General features: G+C 38.6%; 1 protein-coding gene across 2 annotated transcripts in view; it reads left to right on the top strand.

Annotated features, from left to right (window-relative positions):
* The window catches only part of LSAMP (limbic system associated membrane protein), a 672,385-nt gene that overhangs the window by 96,359 nt on the left and 554,074 nt on the right, over positions 1-21,952 (top strand). The window lies entirely within an intron of this gene.

Genomic DNA, 21,952 nt, shown 5'->3' with positions numbered 1-21,952 from the left:
ATTGTTCCCACTAACACCTCTCAACTGCTCAAGTTCCTCTACCTTTATATTAAGAAGAGGATCTGTCCAATGTCTCCAACAACAACATGCCAACTGAGAGGACTGCTATTAGGATAGCTGATGTCAGGAAGTGATCCCCACCACTAACTATATACGAAGGCTACGCCATCCATAGCCTCTTAGACTTTTTTTTTTAATGGCATTTTGATATTGTCACTATTATTGACATTTATACAGCCCTTTCCCCTGAGGAAAGTGAGACCTTTCAAATGCTGACCTAGTGCTGCCCCAGCTCTGTTTGTCATTGCTTATCCAGCTTGTACACATTTTGCTTCTCTCATCTTTTCCCAGAAACACATCATTCCATTTCTTTCTTTTTTTAAAAAAATATTTTTATTGATGTCAGAGAGGAAGAAAGAGGGAGAGAGAGATAGAAACATCAATGATGAGAGAGAATCATTGATTGGCTGCCTCCTGCATGCCCCCCACTGGGGATCGAGCCCACAACCCAGGCATGTGCACTTGACTGGAATCAAACTTGGGACCCTTCAGTCCTCAAGCTGGCACTCTATCCACTGAGCTAAACCAGGTAGGGCCCATTTCTTTAATCATTTTAGTGTTATCCTTTTTGCTGAGTCCAATTTCTCAACACATTTTGAGTGTCGAGAGGCCTTATGCTATAGCTTAGCCATACCAGAGTCAAGGAAGTCATTTCTCAGTATTTTGCTCTGCCCTAACCTAATGGATCATTGTGCTCAGTTCAAAATAGCATTAGCTTCTTTGGCCGTCATATCACATTGCAAACTGATATCTAATTGTCCTCCATTATCAGCGTCGGATCTCCTTTAGTGTTACTTCTCCTCAGGTTTCTCCTGTCCATTGGATTATTTTACTCAAGATGTATTTGTTTTCATATTTCTAAGCTGAATCACATTTTGTTATTTTTTACTCATATCATGCCACCTTTGGATTCATGTATATATCTTCGAGTTTCCATGGCGCCTGCCATACCGCTTATCACCTGCAAGTTTTGTTAATGAGCTATTTCCACTCTTTCTTTACTCAGGAGATTATTAACACAACAAAAATAATCCTTTTCCAGATAATTTTTAAAGAGATTTATTAAGACCTGAGCTAAGAATACCCTAACAAGAAAAATACTCATTAGCACTTTTTATACATAATAAAAATATTCCTTATGCTCCTTTCCATGTTGAATTGTGTGAATTAATTGGGACAGTTTTCTTAATGAAAACTTTGAGAGTTTAATAATAATAAATATTTTCATGGAGATGACATTTTACCTATGTATGATTTGGAATAGTTAAAACAAAAATTGCTCTTGAAAGTGCTTAAAGGTCATTATCTCAGTTACTTGAAGGCCATCTGGATCCCTAAAAGGATCATTTAGCTTCTCTTTCCTCCATATGCCACACAAGTAATCACATCAGCTTCTCCTCTTACAGGAGGACTGATAATGAGGTGTACAAAGCTTATCAGAAATATTTCCTTTCTATTAAATGGAAAGAGTCAAAGAAACTTACAAATCATATTCCTAATTGTGTATAGATATGTAGTATCACTTTTGGAGAGTCTAGATATGGAGAATTGAAAAGGGACATTGACTTGTCATACGAATACCTAGGTTCTGGGGTTTACTGAGCAAAAAGGACATTATTTTAATAGAGCCTTTGATCTGTATTTTCAGAGTTTTGTCTGTCTGCTGTGTGACAGATAAACATTGCTATTTTTAATATGTATATACAAACTATGGTTAGTCACAAAATATTTTTCTTACGTGAATGCTACTATCATATGAGTGCCCATGGTTGTTTATACATAAAATCGTACTAACATTGGAAAATGATGGGCTCCTTGACTTGAAAGAAATATTTCAAAAGTGTTTCAACTGTAAAAGGAGTTTGTTAGGAAGGACTGATTTTGTAATCCTCTTTCCCACCATGAGATTTATTGCCATGACTCCGATGCATTCTGCTGATTTCCCTCAATCATAATGGGTAACATTTTTTTTTTTATCTCCACTGAGACATCTATGGATTTTTGATATTTAGTTACAACAATGTCAATGATGACAATAACAAAGGTAGTAGTGACAATTATTGCATTCTCACTGTATTACAGGCACTGTGCCAGGCACATTCCTGCACATCTTCTTTTAATCTTTACCACAATCCTGATACATACCTTTCTATCCATTTTATATATTATAAATCTGATCTTCTGGGAGTATGAGTAAATTATGTGGAGTCACACAGGTTTTAATTGAATGACAGGAATAATTGAATGACAAAGCCAAGACTATCAGATTCTATATTCCTTGCTTTTCTTAAAATGCCTTGCATGATTTCTGGCCATGCTGCATATTCTACCCCACAACTTGGTCCTGTAAAACAACCCTGTCACTGTGCTCAGAACTCTATGGGTCAGTAATGTGGGCAAGGCCTAGTGAGAAGAGCTTGCTTTTGCTTCACGGTAACTGACACTTTAACTGGAAAGACCCAAACCTGAGGTGACTCAGTAGCTTGGAGTGACTCAGCAATAATGATAGTCATATCTGGAGGCAGCTTCATGCATTTATATGGCCATCGATGCTATCTGTTGGCTGGTTTCTCAGCTACGCCAGTCAGCCAAATCACCTGCAGTGATGTCTTCTTGGGAAACGTGGCAGCCAGAGACTTTCACGTGGTGGATCAAGGCTCTGAAGGCAAGTGTCTTAAGAAAATCAGGCAGCTGTGGTCAGAGTGGCTCAATTATTTGGAGTGTTGTCCTGTACTCTGAAAGGTCAGGGGTTCAATTCCCATTTAGGGCACATACCCAGGTTGTGAGTTCTATCCTGGTCGGGGTGCGTACAAGAGGCAACCAACTGATCGATGTTTCTTCCTCTCATTGATGTTTCTCTCTCGCGCTTTCTCTCAAAAATTAAAAACAAAAACAAAAACAAAAAACATATCCTCGGGTGAATATTTAAAAAAGAAAACCAGGCAGAAGCTGTATCCTTTTTTTAATGTCACCTTCTTTGTCCTCTGTTGGCCAGTTGTTCCCTAAGGTAAGCCCAGGTTCAAGAGGAGGAGATCTAAAACCCACTTCTCCATGGAAAAGTGTCCATTTTCAGACATGTTTAAAACCTTTGTAGTTCAGGTTTTGATATGGGTCCTTGGAGAACTCTGTCTTATGAATTTAATATGTGTTCTTGAAAAACTCGTTCTCATAGCTTTGGTTTATTTGCTATGTTTCTCCACCATGGAAGCAAATCACCATCATTGGGAAGCATGATAAACCTATGAAGTGTCTTCATTCTGAAACAAAATCTCAGGGGGATGAAGAGGGTGGGGCTTGGTAATCTGTAGCATTCCCAAACTGCTGGTGATTCTTAGGCAGCCAGCCTAAACTAAGCACAAAACTTTCCTTACACTGTTTCTGTAGGCGGAGATGGTCTCAGAAGCCTACAGCTAGGTCCACTCTTGGCAGGGCTGTCGCAGCCTGGTAAAATCCTTGGCATCTGCTATTGAACTGCTTCTCTGTTATCCCCACCTCTTCTCCATGAAGTTTTTCAAAATACCACCTCTACATTTGCTCCCAAGAGGAATCCTGGGAGCTCCCTTCCCCACCTCATCAAGGATGGGTGACAAGACTTTAAGCAAAACCTCTGCTGAAGCTATCACAGCAGGGGGCATACCAGGTTAGGGCTGTCAGTTGATAATTACTGTGCTGTGAATGGTTGGGCTAGTAGCACCCAATGATTTGATTTGCATATTTATAACTTGATATATGCACAGAAATGCCACTTTGGGGTGCCACTCTAGCAGCTTCACACCAGTGAAAATATCTTCAAAGAGCCTCGACAGCTTCCATCAGCATTTGTCTGAAGTTTAGAACCAAAGGAGGGTGGCAGTCCACACATCGGGAGAAATGTCTGATACAATCTCTTAACGCTTTCTCCCCTTAGATACCACATCTCTCAGCTGCATCAGCAACCAGGCCCCTCGTGGGAATTCTTTCTCTTAAATAAAGGAGAAAGAATAGGTCTATTTTATCGCTTGGTTTCCAATCTTCTGATTATCAGGAGTTTCAGAAGCCTAATATCCATGCATGCAGTGGGAGAGAAGAAGGACCAGCTGGGAGGATGAAGAGAATAGAGAAAAGAGTGCTTGTAGGAAGAATTTTCTATAGCTTTGAGGCTGCAGTGCACTAGGTAGTTATCTTGAGCAAAGAATAGGTTACGAAGGATATTGTTCTGGAATTGAACTAGAGATACTATGATGAGAACATTGCTACATTTATCCACTGAGCAGGAAAGTCAAACTCAGCTTGCTAAGCTTACTGACCACAGTCCTAAGTCTCAGTCACTGACTCACAACTTCATCTGAAGGAGGCTAAAGAGATGATGATCAGTAAGGACCATGTTCCCCAAATCCTCCATAGAGGTCATAGTCTTTGGAAAAATTAAATAAAACTAGCAAAAGCCAATAAAAGTTATTTCATATATTTTATAGGACTGAGATAAGGTTGTGGAGGGCAGGAAGCAAGTAAGTAACATGTTGTCCTCTTTTGTGATTTCATACTGAGTCCAGTTATCTGTATTTTCGAAAGTGTATTTCTTGAACAGACTGTATCCCTTACGGATTTTATGAAAAATGATGTATCTAGGACTGACCTTAGATCTACTGAATCAGCAACTTGGGGGGTGGGACCCGGAAATCAGAATTCCTAACAAGTTGCCCAATGACTCAGATGCATACTCAAGTAAAAGAAGCATTAACCAAGATCCTGCCAATGCCAGTATTGGGGAAGCCAGGAAGGATGTTGCTGAAGTTCTCTATTAACATGCACTAATCCTTTCTTTCTTCTTATCCCTCAAGGGGATCCTTGGGCACTAGGAGAGTCTTTTGAAGTTTGATGATGTCAAATGGTTGACCTCTATGAAATAAAGTTTTCTTTGATATTAATTAGTCATTAGACCAGCAAACATTCTGAAAAAAAAAAAACTTAAAAAGGCTACCTGCAATGCAGAATATAGTAAAAATGCATCTATAGCTTTGAATAAAACTTACCAATTTTTCTATATTGAACACAATAAAGTGGTTTGTCCAAATAGCTACTTAGTTTTCCCAGCAATGAAAGAGCCAGTAGAGGATGTGTAAAATTCTAATCAATATAAAGATTAACTGTGTGATATGTTTAATAAATAAATAGTATACAAAGATCATGTGAGCTAATTGCACTTTTGAATACATTTCTTAGAAAAGTGATGTAGAAAAAAGAAACAGAAAGCAGTAATTTTTCATCACTTGATCTGTGCCAATCACTATGTTAGATCATTGGCATTCAAAATTTAATTTGTTTTAATGCAAGTAGTAAACTTTTTATTTATATGCAAAAGTATTATTTTAAATACTGCTGATTCCCTCATGTTCAGTATATTAAAACCAAAGAGATGGTTCTGATTTTACATGATAATTCTAATAATTAATGATTATAGAAGCCACAATATATTATCCATAATGTTAATATCTGATGTGAGTTCTTCTATACATTTGGAATACAATGTGCTATTTACAGGTCACAGTAGGAACACAAATCCACCTCTTTACCTTTTTCTCAATTGTATGCCTATTAATTTAAGTCAGTGAAGAATTCTAAATATAATTTTCCTTTAGCACTGTCAGACTTGCAGGAAAGGTCTCTTAGGCCCAAAGAAGAGTAGTTAAAATTCATAATGGAAAGAGAGAGAATGTGATGAAGGGAAATATTTTTGGCCTGGTACCTCTTTAGTGCCCAAGTGACTGTGGGAGATCACTTCCTTTGCATGATGCATCACCACTCTTCCTTCTCTCCAGCTTTGGGAAGGAGGATGAGAGCAGAGGAGCAGGCCTGGACCCGTAGGTTCTCAGCTAATGAGCACCAAGAGCACCATATTCAAAGCATTTGGAAGGAGAATGCCAGAGGAAGGGAGGTGAGGGAATTAGCACCTCAGAAATAAGGAACAGAACTGAGTAGCACATAGAGCTTGGTTGCACAACTATTCCTCAAGTGTCCAGACCTTCGTGATATCTCAGCACAAACAGGGTGAGTGTGATGGGGACTCACTGATATCTTCAAGGCATATTACATAGATTTCAGGCTAATTCACTCTGCCTCTTAAATAAAAAAAAAATTATTTTCAGTACTTTTTTTTCTTTAACCACTGCCACAGTCACACTCATTGCTGATTGGGTGTTATGTGTAGTCAGAGCATAATAAGCTGTTATTAGGGACTGACATTCTACCTGATCCTCAACTGCCTGATCAGTCAGGTGTGGATCTAAAATTCAGTGTGCTCTTTATTCACTACTTAGTTGAACAAATATTTACAAAGTGCTCTAGTATGCATTTCAAAGAATGCTAAAAGCCATGGATATAGAAAATCAAATGGAGTTCTTGTCCTGAATAACTTCAGTGTCTGGTGGGAAGAAATAGCCACATAAGCTTAAGCCTTGGTATAAAGGTATTGTAGAACAGAGAATAGAACAGCAATTAAGGCTGGAGGTTTATAAGATAAAATTCTGGAGAAGAGAGTCTTTGGCAGATGTCTAAAAGAGATGTTAAAAGAATATTCCTCATTTAGGATGAGCTAAATTATAGAGTGAGAAACTGCTAGGGTGTTCCTGAAAAACAATGTTTTGTTCTTACTAGAAGGTAAAGTGAAGGAGCACAGATAGGACAGTGTTATCTACAGTCCTCCCCACTGACTTTGGCTGGAGCTTGTTGGAAATGTAGCTCCTCTGGCCAGACCTATCCCATCAAAATCTGTTTTTTAACAAGATCCCCAGGTGATTTTTTTGCACAATAAAGCTCAGAAAGCACTGGTGTAGTAGATATGAACAGATGGAGGAAGAAATAACTTGAAGCTGAAGGACCGGAAGTTTTTCTTAGCCAATCTCTCTCCTTTTTTCTTTTCCTCCCTCTCCAATAATGGGCTCCTCAGACTAGCTTCAATTTGGACCTTAAACTCCTGATTTCTGCTGCTTGATTTCAGTGACTCCTATCCCCCTTCCTGCCCCCACACCATTGCAAACCTGGGCGTGGAAAGCCTTGGGTATGTGAGGGTAAAAGGAAGGTGGAGAGGATGCTATGGGAAATCTTGAAGGCTAATGTTAACAACTAATATTCTCTCACTGCATAATGGTTGTCAGTTTTTCACATACATGTTCTTCACATCAGCCATGTGAGATCATAATTAACTTCTTCATTTTGCAGTTGAAAATATTTGAGACCGCTGATGTCAATTGTTGAAAGTCACATGACTGACAAAGAAGCAAAATACAGACTAAATCAACTTTGATGTGAAGTTCAATGCTGCTTCCTCTTCTCTAAGTTGCCCTCTTAGCTCACGAGCTCATGAAGCCCTGGCCTGGCTCCTCCATTTTTTTCTGCATTGCATTCTAGCATCATATTGGAATAGAGGCCCCAAGGATACTGAGAGTCAGGAGAGGCTTTGACAAGAGTTCCACTAGAGGATGGCTGTGCTTGCCTGTTCAAAGAAATTGGGCTTTAGTGAAATGTTAAAACAAATGTGATTCTTTCTACCTGTATGCAGAACAGAGCCAGGAAAAATATTTAAATTAACTTTAGATTAATTCTACTGGAGAATAGGGATCAAATCCTGATTAAAGTAGCCTTGCTTTTTTTCCCCTCACTGCTCAAAAGTAAAAAAGACCATGGCTTTAGGATAAAACCACTCCATTGAATCATGGCCAGTTTAAGGTTTAGAACTCATTTTAATGACTGAATTGAAATGTCTACATAGATGATTTGATTGACTAAATAGAGATCCATCATTACATATATAGTGAAATTGGAAATACAGATTCTACTGAGAAATGTTTGAATGTTCAAATGTAGATAGAGTAAAATTCCCCATTCCTCAACTATTCAAGCCTTTGATCATACATTGAAAATGGGGAAAAGGGACCTGTGGGAAAAACCATGAATGTCTTTGGATATGCTTATGTTCTCTTTATTCTATTTTCTTTGAGGGCTTGGGGTCTTAAACCTCTCTTTGGTTGGTAGAGAGAAAGCAGAAAATTTTTTATCATCAGAATAGAAGTGCTGCTCTGCTGTGGCAGTCCTTAAATAATCCTTTGATCATTGAGGGCTCAAAATAGCTCTATATTCAGTTCTTTGGTACCTTCAGCTCAGAGGCAAATAGTGTTGCTTAAACCCTAAAACTCTGCCTCTGATCTGCATGCGAAGAAACTATAACTGATATAAATTAGAGAGCAGACATCACAGAGAGGAAGGATAATATTTGAGCATTGAGGTTAAGAAAGTAGAAATATGATGGTTAGAACTTCTGTTTGTTCCTATTGTATATTTGATTTTGTTTTTCAGTTTTGAAAATTCTCCTGTTTGAAATAAAATCTTGATTTATCTCAAGATTTGAGGGGACTCTATGCCTTCAATGAGACCAAGGGCATTCGATTTTAAGGGAAATATGTGACCTTCCTTGCTTTCCCTGTCATTTATTTCATAAGCACAGGAACACTGGTAAGACAAGCAATAAGAGTGTGACTAAAATAAGACTGGGTTGGAGCAGAAGGCAGCTGTAAGAGAAAAGTGATGATTCCTTGTTAATATATGTTTAAACTGCCTGGATTCTATGTTAACAGAGTCATCTGGGTTCAGATCTTCTAGAGATGCCAAGAAACATTTTTAAAAAGTTACCATCTTGGAGTATGATAGCAAGACAGGTGTTTATCAACACCTTGCTAGCAGGAAAGGCTATGAAGGAGGGGAATAGGAGGTGTGTAAGGGGTCTTGGAGCCTGATGCAACCCTGGAAGGACTAAAATAAACTTATAATGAGTATGGCCTATGAAGAACAAGAGGCACTTAAGAGGGAATGTAATTGACTATAAAATCTTAAATGCTGTGGTAATGCCAAGGCACACTGGTTATCATGGGCCAGCTTAAAGAAGACAAGCTGCAGGAAAGAAACATGATTTCTCTCACCTCATGAAAATACTATTCAGGGGCTATGAATATCGAACATAACTTGTAGCAAAAAGATGAACTCAAGGAAACCAAGAAAAGAACATCCAGGCGAAAACAAAGCCTTGTTTGTTGTGGTTCAGATGCCTAAGAGCTCAGAATGACTAGACTATGGCATTAGTGTTATTAATTTAAAAGTAAGTTGTATTTATCATATACTATATAGATCTTGCTACATATTCTAAAATGGTCAAGTTTGGGAGGTCTGAATCTTAAGTAAAAACTAAGGTGAATAATGTGTGGACTACCTGTGTCTGCTTAATTTCAGTGGCAAAACACATGGCTTAGAAAGGCCTTTTATAGACCAAATACTACAGGAGAGAATTAAACAGAACAGCTCCCAACTGCACTGAACTCCAGTCCTGGGCGAGACGCTGGGAAACCAGACTCATTCGGGGGGAATCTGGACTGTCCGGAAAAAAGAGAGCACACTGAGACTCAGGAGCTGCGAAAGGCAGAGGTCAGGAGGCGCGCACACGCAAAGAGGACTGACTGCTGAATGCACGGGTGGCTGAGTGTGCACTGGCTTTCTAAAGTGGGAAGGAGAAGAAAGCTCCCAACTGCGCTGAACTCCAGTTCTGGGCAAGTTTCTGGGATCCCCGACTCATTCGGGGAGAAATTGGACTGTCTGGCAGCGGGCAAAACTTGAGGGTGGCTTTCTCTCAGAGATGCTTGCAGCAATTACTGAGGGACACTGAGACCAAGGGGCCTCATAGGGCAGGGCTGACGGGAAACCAATGCTGTCTGCTCCGCCCTGAAACTCTGCCCCATCCAAGCTGAGCACAGAGGCTTTTGCAATTTTGCAACTCTTGTCTCATAAGAGTGTCTACAGCACAGAAGTTCTCCCAGCATAGACACAGCTGATCCTCACAGCCAATTGGCCTGGAGGTCAATTCCTCCCAGTGATACCAACAACAATCAAGACTTAACTACAACAAGGCTGAGCACACAGTCCACAAAGGAGTGCACCAAGAGTGTCCACCTCAGGTAACTGGAGAGCATGAGCCACTGTGCCCTAGAGGACACCTACCACACAAAGTTACTCTACCAACTCAGGGAAGCAACGAAAATGCAGAGACAAAGAAACAGATCACAAATGAAAGAAATGGAGGAAAGCAAAAGACTGGTTATAGAGTTCAAAACCACGGTTACAAGGTTTTTCAAGAATTTCCTAGAAAAGGCTGATAAATTTAGTGAGACCCTCGAGGATATGAAAAAGGACCAACTAGAAATTAAATATACACTGACTGAAATAAAAAAATATTATACAGAGACCTAACAGCAGACTAGAGGATTGCAAGAATCAAGTCAAAGAGTTGAAATACAAAGAATAAAAAAAACACCCAACTGGAAAAGCAAAAAGAAAAAAGAATCCAAAAATTTGAAGATAGTGTAAGGAGTCTCTGGACAACCTCAAGCTTACCAACATCCAAATTATGGGGGTGCCAGAAGAAGAGAGAGAGCAAGATACTGAAAACCTATTTGAAGAAATAATGACAGAAAACTTCCCGACCTGGTGAAAGAAATAGACTTACAAGTCCAGGAAGTGCAGAGAACCCCAAACAAAAGGAATTCAAAGAGGACCACACCAAGACACATCATAATTAAAATGCCAAGAGCAAAAGACAAAGAGAGAATATTAAAAGCAGCAAGAGAAAAACAGTTAATTACCTACAAGGGAGCACCCATACGACTGTCAGCTGATTTCTCAACAGAAACTCTGCAGGCCAGATGGGAGTGGCAAGAAATATTCAAAGTGATGAATAGCAAGAACATACAAGCAAGATTACTCTACCCAGCAAAGCTATCATTCAGAATTGAAGGGCAGATAAAGAGCTTCACGGATAAGAAAAAAACTAAAGGAGTTCATCACCACCAAACCAGTATTATATGAAATGCTGAAAGGTATTCTTTAAGAAGAGGAAGAAGAAGAAAAGGTAAAGGTAAAAATTATGAACAACAAATACATGTCTATCAACAAGTGAATCTAAAAATCAAGTGAATAAAAAATCTGATGAACAGAATAAACTGGTCAATATAATAGAATCGGGGCATAGAAAGGGAGTGGACTGACAATTCTCGGGGGGAAAGGGGTGTGGGAGGTGCGGGAAGAGACTGGACAAAAAGCATACACCTGTGGATGAGGACAGTATGGGGAGGTAAGGGCAGGGGGTGGGGTGGGAATCGGGTGGAGGGGAGCTATGGGGGGAAAAAAAGGAACAATTGTAATAATCTGAACAATAAAGACTTATTAAATTTAAAAAAATCTACTACTGTGTATTCTTACAGACCCCTAAAACATATTAATGTAAGATGTCCGGATGTCCCTGGTGGAGTTTGTATAAAGGAGGCAAGTATATTTCCATATAACAACTCAATGGAATGGTTATAGCCACTTCAATAATGTAAAACAATAAAATTTATTTTATTATTGGGTCATAAAATTACAATACCAGAAGTGGCCGTTTATCAGTTCTCAAAATGGCTAGTGTAGGATGCTACTGAGGATGGTGTAAAATCGCTGAAATGTGTCTAATTACCTGAAATCATACTGCACAAGGGAAATACTCTCTTGACCCTTTCTGTTGATCAGTTTATGTTGTAAAACATATGGGTTGAGAACACATTTTTTTGCTTCAATAAATATTGTAACTACAGATCTCTTTTATTGTCCTATAAATAGCATGTCTTCCCTTGAAATAGTACTGCATTTGCCATGTGTCTTCCTCAAATTATTTTCTGGGGTCATTATTTTACATATTAATTGCACATCACTAAACCCCACATAGAATGAATGGATTTTAGAAAACAACTATAAAAATTACCTAGGCTTCAAAGCAGGTGAGCTTGTTAAAAATAACTGAATCCAAATTCAAATTCCAAATTCTTTCTCACCACCGGCCCATCTTGTCCCAATTGGTTGGTTTTGAAGAAGGAAAGGTTTAGAAGTCATTTACTCTTTTCCCTTCAGGAACTAAGAATGAGTGTGTGTGTGTGTGTGTGTGCGTGTGTGTGTGTGTGCGTGTGTGTGCGCATGTGTGTGTGTGTGTGAGAGAGAGAGAGAGAGAGAGAGAGAGAGAGAGAGAGAGAGAGAGAGAGAGAGAGAGATAAAACATTAAAATCACTGTAAAAGAAAGTCAAAGTAGACTTAAATTTGAACTCAGGTTCCATCTCTTATTAGCTGTGCCATTGTAGCTAATAATCTTTCAATTCAGTGCCCTTGGCAGTAAAACACCAATAATTCATAGAGTTTTGTGAGTGGAAAGAACCCCGGAAATCCCCCACATGGTACTTGGCACATAGTAACCACCTAATAAAGCTGAATTGTTAATAATGACCATGGTTGTTCTTTATGTAGTCACAGTGATTAAACCTGCTCCTGTAAATAGAAGATTTCCTTTTTTAATGACTCCTTTGGAAAGAAAACCTCACAAAGAAATCATTTAGAGAAGGAAGGGACAGGTTTGGGCCACAAAGCTCTGGCATGAAAGCAGGTTGGAAGAAAAATGCCCAACCCAGATGCCCTCACAATGATCCTGAAGGCAGGAGGAGAAAACACTGAAGGCAGATGGAGGAAAAAAATATTGAGAATATGTTTATCAAAGTGTGGGATTCAGTTCACTCTTTTGCATATGATATGCCACTTGTGTGCTGGTACTGCCATTGTAATGAGGGCTGGGTGTGGGGTGGCAAATGGGGAGAGGAAGAGAAATCCATCTGTTTTAAGTTGAGATATAATTGACATATAACATTGTATTACTTTTAGACATATGACATACTATTTTAATATATGTATATATCGCAAAGTGATAACCATAGTAATTTTAGTTAATATTCAGTATCAAGAGGACAGTGGACAAATGCAGTAGAAAACAGGGTGGAGAGAGGCAGGTGAGAGTGAGGATAAATGGCATTTAAGCTTTGTCTTAATATTTGATTCCTGACCTGTTCTGACCATGATTTCTGAGCAACACAATCAGCTAGATGCCACTGCAGCCTCAGTGAACCTAGTATTTCTGGCTTGTGTCAACTGACAGGTGTACTAACCTACCTGTATGGAGGGAGGAAAGTTTAACTGAAGGCACAGATTTAATGCCTCGTTCATGCTATGAATTATTGCCATTGTTTCCAAGGGCTGTGACACTGGAAATGGCAGTTTTCTTGTACCTTTATCTGAAAGGCTGGTGTCTGACATCATTTGGGAGGAGTGGAGGTTGTGGGTTACAAATATAACATATTGTTTTGCCGACATATGCAAATGTTTGGAAAGTCTTTCAAATTTAAAGGAGAAAAACAATAACAAAACCTCACATAAATTGTAGTCAAAGAATAAAACAAACCATTGTTTGGTTTTCCATCTTCCTTAGGGAGCAGCTGCTGATTTCACTTTAATTTGAGCTGCTATTGCTTTGAGCTAAACTTTCCATTTTTATTAAAAAAAAAAAAGAACTTTGAGTCTAGAGGATTACAAGCTTCTGTGCTTTTGATTTTTAATAAAAAGCAAGCATTTACCTCTGAACAGTAGCAGCAAGAAAGGGAATTAAACCTGAGGCTAGTGAACTGACCTTTTGAGTGGTGCCAATCCAGGAGGAGACGAGGAGATTAACACACATGCCATTCCTTTCTTATGTACACACTTTCCAGCTAATACTCTTTAATATATATATATATATATATATATATATATATATATATATATATATATATATATGGGGAAATTATTTAATTTTTTAAAAATCCCTTTTCATTAATGTTTGTGTTTCATGAATTGGCTAGATGGATGCAGGTTCTTCTGAGAGCTATGCTGGCTTTCCGTACATAATACAAATGGTGATGGTGTCAATTTAAGGTATAAAATAGAAAGCGAAATTACATATCCATCTCTACACAATCCTCTACTGAATGGGGAATCTGGGGTGATGCCTGACATAATGAAAATAATCACTCCAATACAGTTGACAAAATATTACTTGCAACTGGGAATATGTATACCCAAATAGCAGGGAAATCTCATTCTGTAATCTGTTCACTTTTTTATAGAGGAAAGGAAGTAAAGTAAATGTCATCTAATTTGCCCATGACTTTTCTGTTAAACAAGTTTATGCCTGTGGCGTTAAATGAAGACCACAGCTTAAAGAAAAATGGTCTGTGATTCACCAATTTGATTTAAAAATTACCATTTGCATTATTCCCCAACCTTCCCCCACCACCAGTGCTTCATGACAATACTAGAGGCCTGGTGTGCGGGGAGTGGGTCTAAGCCATTAGTCGGACATTCTTAACTCAGCCGCAGAGGCAGGAGAGGCTACCACCACCTCCGCTGTGCTCGCCAGCTGTGAACCTGGCTTCTGGCTGAGCAGCGCTCCCCCTGTAGGAGTGCACTGACCACGAGGGGACAGCTCCTGCATTGAACGTCTGCCCCCTGGTGATCAGTGCGCATGATAGTGACTGGTCGTTCTGCCATTTGGTCTATTTGCATATTAGCCTTTTATGCCTGCGGGATCAGGGCAAAACAGGCTCTCCGACATCCCCTGAGGAGTCCCGGATTGTGAGAGGGTGCAGGCCAGGCCGTGGGACCCCACTGGTGCATGATCGGGGCCGGGGAGGGACACAGGAGGTTGACCAGCTGGGCGACAGGCAGGAGGGCTCCAGGGCATGTCTGGCCCATCTTGCTCAGTCCCGATCAGCCGGGCCCCAGCAGCAAGTAACCTACAGGTTGGAGTGTCTGCTCCCTGGTGGTCAGTGCACATCATAGCGACTGGTCGACTGCCCCCTGGTGGTCAGTGCACGTCATAGCTAGCAGTTGAGTGGCCTTAGCATATCATTAGCATATTACACTTTGGTTGACTGGACGACCGGACACTTAGCATATTAGGCTTTTATTATATAGGATTTTGTGTCAGTAAAGGAACTCACCTATGTCAAATTTAGGACTAAAATTTGAGCCAGGAGCTTGGCCTTTTACTCCATTTGCTTTTCTCATTCTTCACTCCTCCTACTTCTTGTGGAAAGAGTGTCATCCTGATAGAATAAGATTGGGAGGTCACATTTCTATTAGAAATTATTCATGGCTTTAATTCTTTCTGTCACATAGATCACTAGTCTTATAGCATTAAATTAACTTTATCATCCCCAAATGCTCCATTCTCAGATAAAATATTTAAAGAAGTCTTTGTTAGAGTATTCAAATATAATGTACCTTGCATTGAGTTTTATTTTCATGATTTTTTGCCTTCATGTGGGTATTGGCATTAATTAGATGTGTACATTGAATGCTAATTGCATTATGTTTAATTATTTTTGTTATTTAACTTTTATTATAATTTTTAGTTAATTAAAATTATAACCATGGGATAATAGAAACCCCTCTCGGATCTAATTAGACAACTAAGGATCATTTGTAAAGGTCAGGCTAGCAGTTGGCTTGGGAAAAGCAAGAGGCTTACTGGGTAAAGAATGTCAGTGATGAAACAGAGTCTATGTAGAGTAAGAGAGTGTCAGACAGGAAGAGCTTCTGAAATGATCATGCCCAATCCTTCCTTCTCCTGGTGGGAAGACTAAGTGGAGATTAGGTTTTATGTGTACCTGTGAATTTCTATGAAATCTTTAGATGAATAATTTAATTTCTTAATATCTGGTTCATAAATCTATTTTAAAAACCCAAACATTCCATTAGTATCATGTAGGTTGTCTGTATTAGGGCCTCAAAGGGTTTGATGTAACTTTGCTGCCATCAGAGGTAAGAATGAGTGTTTTATTATCAAGCTCAAAGAAGACATTTGCATTAACAGGTTAAAGGAAGAGACTTCAATCTTCTTAAAATAAATTGATTCTTGATCCAATTGCTCACTTCCAAACCTCTTATCCTTCTGCTAATTAAAAACACAATTGTGGACTGTATCTGCTGCCTTTATGCTGTCCTTTAACATCATGCAGACTAGACTGGGTTCTTTCTATCATTAGAACAGTACTCTTGAAATCACTCAGCACCCCTCTAGCCAAATTGAAATGGCCTCTTTTCAACTTTCATCATCATTTTGGTGTTAATTCTTATACTTACTACCTCATTTTTTAAACATACTTTTTTCTTTGCCTTTCCATACTGCCCTGTCCAATTTTATTTCAGCTCTCTTTTTATAAATTTATTCAACAACCATTTATGATCATTTGCCAGGCATTTTGCTAGGCATGGAGGATACAACCTAAAAACCATAATAAAGACAGAATCTTGTAACAAATATAAATTATGTGATACAGTATCAATCCTGCTCACAAGTAATTTAAAATGATCAGTGGTTTTAATCCAGCATCCTTTTGCTTCTCTAAGACTTATGATGCCTCTATGTTACTTGAGTTATCACCTCTCAACTCTTTACATGTTCAAGGCCCTGTATTGAGTCTACTTATTTTCACTTGTTGGTCCTTGTTTGTCACTGGGTCTCACCACACAAACCATGGTTACTCTGGTCTCAGTGACTTTATTGGAGCTTCTCCCTCTATCCCAAATATCACACTAGATCTTCTCTGTACAGGCAGTATTTTCTGTTTTAATTCCACTATCTCTGAACACTTGAACACACCCCTGAATGCTATTTTCAGTTTCTGAACATGTAGTTGGAATTCCAAAATTTAGCTATGTATCATGCACCAAAGGCAGTACATCAAGGACATGAATTCTGGAGTCAGCATTCATCATTTACCAATTTAGTGATGGCTCCATGCTTCTAGTTTCTCCTTGGTAAAAGGAGATAATAATAATACCCACCTCCTAGAGTTATGGAGATGATCAAATGAGGATATATATAGGTAGGTTGAATGATGATATATAGATACTGAAACATAGTAAACATTCAGCAAAATAGTAGATATGATTACTTACTTTTGTAGATATATTTATTTTTGTAAGTAACTGTTATCTGAGTATAGGTTTCATTTCTTTAAGCACACATTCTGAAAAGGTAGAGTTAATATATGTTATCACTTCTGTAGCCAGTGGAGAACTGTCTACTATGGTGCTTGTCATATAATAAATACCAAATGGAAGTATTTAATAGCTTTTTCCCTTTTATACTCTATCTGCAGCCCCATAGATTTCTTTCCTCTACTTACTAAAAATGTATGCAACATGTAGTTTAAAAGACTACCTAAACATAGTATATCCATAACTAGTATGAAACATGGGGCTTTGAATAAAAACAACGTAGATGAGACTGGGTCCCTATACATTGGGAGAAATATCTGATTCTTTGAAGAGACTTCAGGAAGGAGTAGGCCTCAGAGTAGGTCTTGGAGGCTTGGTAAATAGAATTTAGAGATGGAGATGAGGACATAGGTAAGATCATTCCAGATGGAGGGGCTGGAATGAGCAAAGTCTGGGGGCCAGAAAGCCTGAAGACATGTTTAGGGAACTTTCAAATCATTCCGTTTACCTGGTGTAGCACAGTATTGGTGTGAAAATTGGAAAATTGGAGTGAAATACTGAAATCACGGGTCATTCTATTTAAGGGTAAATGACATTTTCATCTGATTTATATTGCTTAAATATCATTGTTTAGTAGGGTAAACAAAAAATTAGAAATTGATATTACTTTCTGTTTTCTGGGAATTGTGAGATTTTTTTTAAAATGGAAAATGATTCATTCTTAGACCTTATATATACATGTTTAAATAAGATGAGTTTCACTTTTTATAAATGTTGACAGCTCTCAAAACAGCAGTACTAATAATGGTCAAGCTAAGTTCTCGATACAGCAGCCCCAGAGAGCTTCCAGAAGCAGGCAGGGGAGCTCTGAGTAAGAAATGGCCCCTGGGCCTACCTTATCTGTCTTTACCAGTTAAACCCAGAACTATTTTCTGGCACAGCCAGTTTCCACAGACACCATTATGAGTTTTGTTTTCCTTTTATTAAGGTAGGATCATTTCACATTTTATAGGATGGAAGGTGCTGGGCAGGAATTCTCTGAGGTCCCACAGCATTTTCTTTTTACCTTTAAAATTTAGTATTTGTCATACTGTAATGTAAGTAACTGTTTATGCATCTGTCTTCCTCACCAGCCTATGAGTTCTATCAAGAGTTTCTTGAAATATTGCCATGTTTCAGGCATTGTTCTAAGTGTTTTACATGAATAATGTATTCATTTTCATAACAATTCTCTGAGATGGATACTATTATTAATTCAATTTTACAAATAGGGAACTTAGGTATATAGAGCAATGATTTTCAACTGGGGTGCCATGGCACACTGGTGTGCCAGAATAATTTTTAAAACATGCATATTTGACTCTTTAGTCAGGGGTACTGACCTCTTTTCCCTTTGGTTGTCAAATAAAAAAATGACAATAACCCATATGGTGTGAATGAATAGAAATTATACTTGTGTTTATTTTTTGTCACATCAGCAATATATATATATATATTTATCTTTTGGTGTGCTGCAGAATTTTAGTAATTAGTTTATGGGAGTCATGAGAGGGAAAAGGTTGAAAATCACTGATATAGAGGGTAAGAAAATTACTCATGTTGTATAATTAGTAGATGTTAGAATCAATCTAATTCTAGAGTCTGGACTTTTAAATATCGCATCATATGAATATCTGTTGATTGAATGTATGAATAAGTGGAACAATGTATTATGCACATTTTGATAGAAAGAACATAAGGAACTAGTTTCAGGTCTGCTTCAAACTAGCTGGTGACCCTGGCGATTATCTTAACTTCTCTGAGCCTCAGTTCTTCACTGGGTTATTGTGAGAATTAAGCTATGTGACATGTGTGTATGTGCTTAGCACTAGGTCTGATACATTCTAAGTTTTTTAAAAAAATATTTTATTGATTTTAGAGAGGAAGGGAGAGGGAGAGAGATAGAAACATCAATGATGAGAGAGAACCATTGATCGGCTGCCTCTTGCATGCCCCCTACTGGGGATCGAGCCCACAACGCAGGCATGTGCCCTTGACTGGAATCGAACCTGGGACCCTTCAGTCCACAGACAGACGCTCTATCCATTGAGCCAAACCAGCTAGGGCCTAAGTTTTTATAAATGCTAGTTTGTCTTTCTTTATTACTCTGCTTTGCCCTAAGAAACCTGTGAACCAACCTTGACTTTCTAAGACACATGGCATTCTGTCTCAATCTGAGACCAACCCCCACGGCCAGAAAGTGCTGCCCTCACATGAACAAGGGAGAACATGGTCAGTGCCAGATGATGATTATTGAGAGGGCAAAACTGGGTGAGGTTATTGCAGCTGCCACTTCAGTGACCCATGATGGCAAAGAGCGTCACACAGTGCAGGCCCTGTGTGGTGATGCTGGGCGCAGCAGTCTCAAGTCGCTCTGGATCTCTAATGTGAGTTACACATGCAATTATCTTGGCAGCAGGCTGAAATATCTCCACAGACAGCGAAGTTTCATCAGCAGAAAGGCACATTGTGTTTCACATGACTTCAGCAGAGCACTGACAAGTGTTATAAAGTTGTGGTGATTAATTGAAGAACAAGTGAGAAAGTCATGGGGTAACATGTTGTCCCCATGATCAGGCCTCCATGGGTTAAGCAACACTGGAGGTTCAGGTGTGCACCTGAGACTGTCAGAAAAACAAAACAAAACAAAAAACAACAACAAACATAATGTCAGTTTAACAGCAGAGTCCTCACTAGAATATGTTTTTCTTCCAAAGAGCTCAGAATCTGTACTTTTGTTACCGAATCCCTAATGTTGACCAAGACTATCCTCACTGCAAAATAAGGTAGGAAATCACATTTTAGAGATAATTTTGTTTGGTAACAATAACATGAGTGAAGTGCATGTATTCTGTGAGTTAGGTATGTGCCCTACAGATCAAAAGACACACATACACATTCTTGCAAAGACACACATTGGGTTCTCTTTTTAGATCACTTGACTAAAAATTTCATTTTTCTTTTATTGTGGTATTGTTGTGGTTTCTTTTATCTCTCCAACTGACCTCAGGGAGCTGAGAGAAATCCACTGGTATGTTTGAGCCCAGAGACCCATCCCTCTCTTTGTGAGGATTATACTAGGTGTACCAGTTAATAATGAGGATTTTTTCAATAGATGGAGTTACACATATGTTGATATATATGCGATTTGATATGTATGCTATTTTGTTGTATTGACAGCAAGCTTCAAACTTCATATGTCAAATTTGCTGAAGGTGTTAACATCATAGATATCTTTATGCTTAAAAATGTTGAATTTCATACCAAAAAAAGAACATTTGCAGGAAGTTTTAATTCATTACTTTATTTTGAAGAACAAGTTATTGTATACTTCAGGAAGCTTATGGTGAACATGCTCCATCTCAAGATACTTGTGAATGCTGGTTTAAACGCTTTAAAAGTGATGCTTTCAATGTGAAAGACAAAGAACATCCAGGTCAACTGAAAAAAGTTTGAAGACCAACAATTATAAGCATTATTGGATGAAGATTTGTGTCAAACTCAAAAACAACTTGCAGAAAGATTAAATGTTGCTCAGCAAACAATTTCTGATTGTTTACAAGCAATGGGAAAGATTTTAAAGGAAGGAAAATGGGTGCCACATCAACTGAACAAAAGACAAATGGAAAACCAAAAAGTCTTCAGTAAAATGTTGCTTCAACAGCACGAAAGAAAGTCTTTTTTGCATTGAATTGTGACTGGCAATGAAAAGTAGATTTCTTTTGAGAATCTCAAATGCACAAAATCATGGGTTGATTCAGGTCAACCATAAACATCGACTGCAAGGCCAAATCACTTCGGAAAGAAGACAATGCTCTGCCTTTGGTGGGATCAGGAAGGTGTGGTGTATTATGAGCTTCTTAAACCAGGTGAAACCATTAATACTGATCGCTACCAACAACAAATAATCAATTTGAACCACACTTTGATCATGAAAAGACCAGAATTTACCAGAAGACACGACAAAGTAATTTTGATTCATGACAATGCACCATCACACACTTCAAAACCAGTTAAAGACACATTAAAAGATCTTGCCTGGGAAGTAATAACCCACCCGCCGGCCATATTCACCAGACCTTGCTCCTTCAGATTACCACTTTTTCTCATTGATGGCATATGCACTTTCTGAGCAGCACTTCAAAACATACAAAAACATGGAAAATTGGGTCTCTGAATGGTTTGCCTCAAAACAAGATAAATTCTATTGGGGCAGTATCCACAAATTACCTGAAAGATCAGGTAAATGTGTAGTTAGCGATGGACATTACTTTGAATAAAGCACTTTTGATGTTTCTCTTGAAATTATAGTGTTTTCTTTGATTACAAAATCTGCCATTATTAACTGGTACACCTAGTAAGTAGCTGCTAAGCCCTGTATGCTCTGGGGTGCGCAAGAAATGATTGTGAGAATTGCAGATAGGTTAAATGGTATAGCAAATGGACGAAAAACATGAAAAATGAAAAACAAAATGAATTATGAAAAAAATGCAAGGAGGCGAGAGAGGGAGCAAATAAAGAACTATGAGTGGAAAAGAAGGAAAGAGAAGGAGGTGAGCATTGTCAGGAGGCTTGTAAAGGCCACCAGCAATCATTTTTGGTGCTACAATTAGCTGACTGGATCTTAGAAATTAATGCTTGGATTTTATGTCATATCCTCTAGAGAGGTCAAATGGAAGTCCAGAGACAACAAGGCTTGCTGACCCAACATTTCAAAGAATTTTTTATCTGTTCTACTCCCTTTACTGCCATCTGTACCCAACCTCTATGTAAACACATCCTTCAAGATCTGGTGCTTTTTTTTCTTTTTAAAAGTTTTTGCTTTTTTTTGGAGAGGGATTGGTGATGAGAGAGAAATGGGGATGTAGAGTGAGATTTAGTGTGATGAAGCAAAAGGGTTGTAAATGCACAAACCTAGATCACCTTTTACCCGCTTATTGAT

The sequence above is a fragment of the Plecotus auritus genome (genome assembly GCF_963455305.1).
Source record: "Plecotus auritus genome assembly, chromosome: 2".
Classification (NCBI taxonomy): Eukaryota; Metazoa; Chordata; class Mammalia; order Chiroptera; family Vespertilionidae; genus Plecotus; species Plecotus auritus.
The sequence above is the reverse complement of the archived record's forward strand: the minus strand, read 5'-3'. Positions and strand labels throughout refer to the sequence as shown.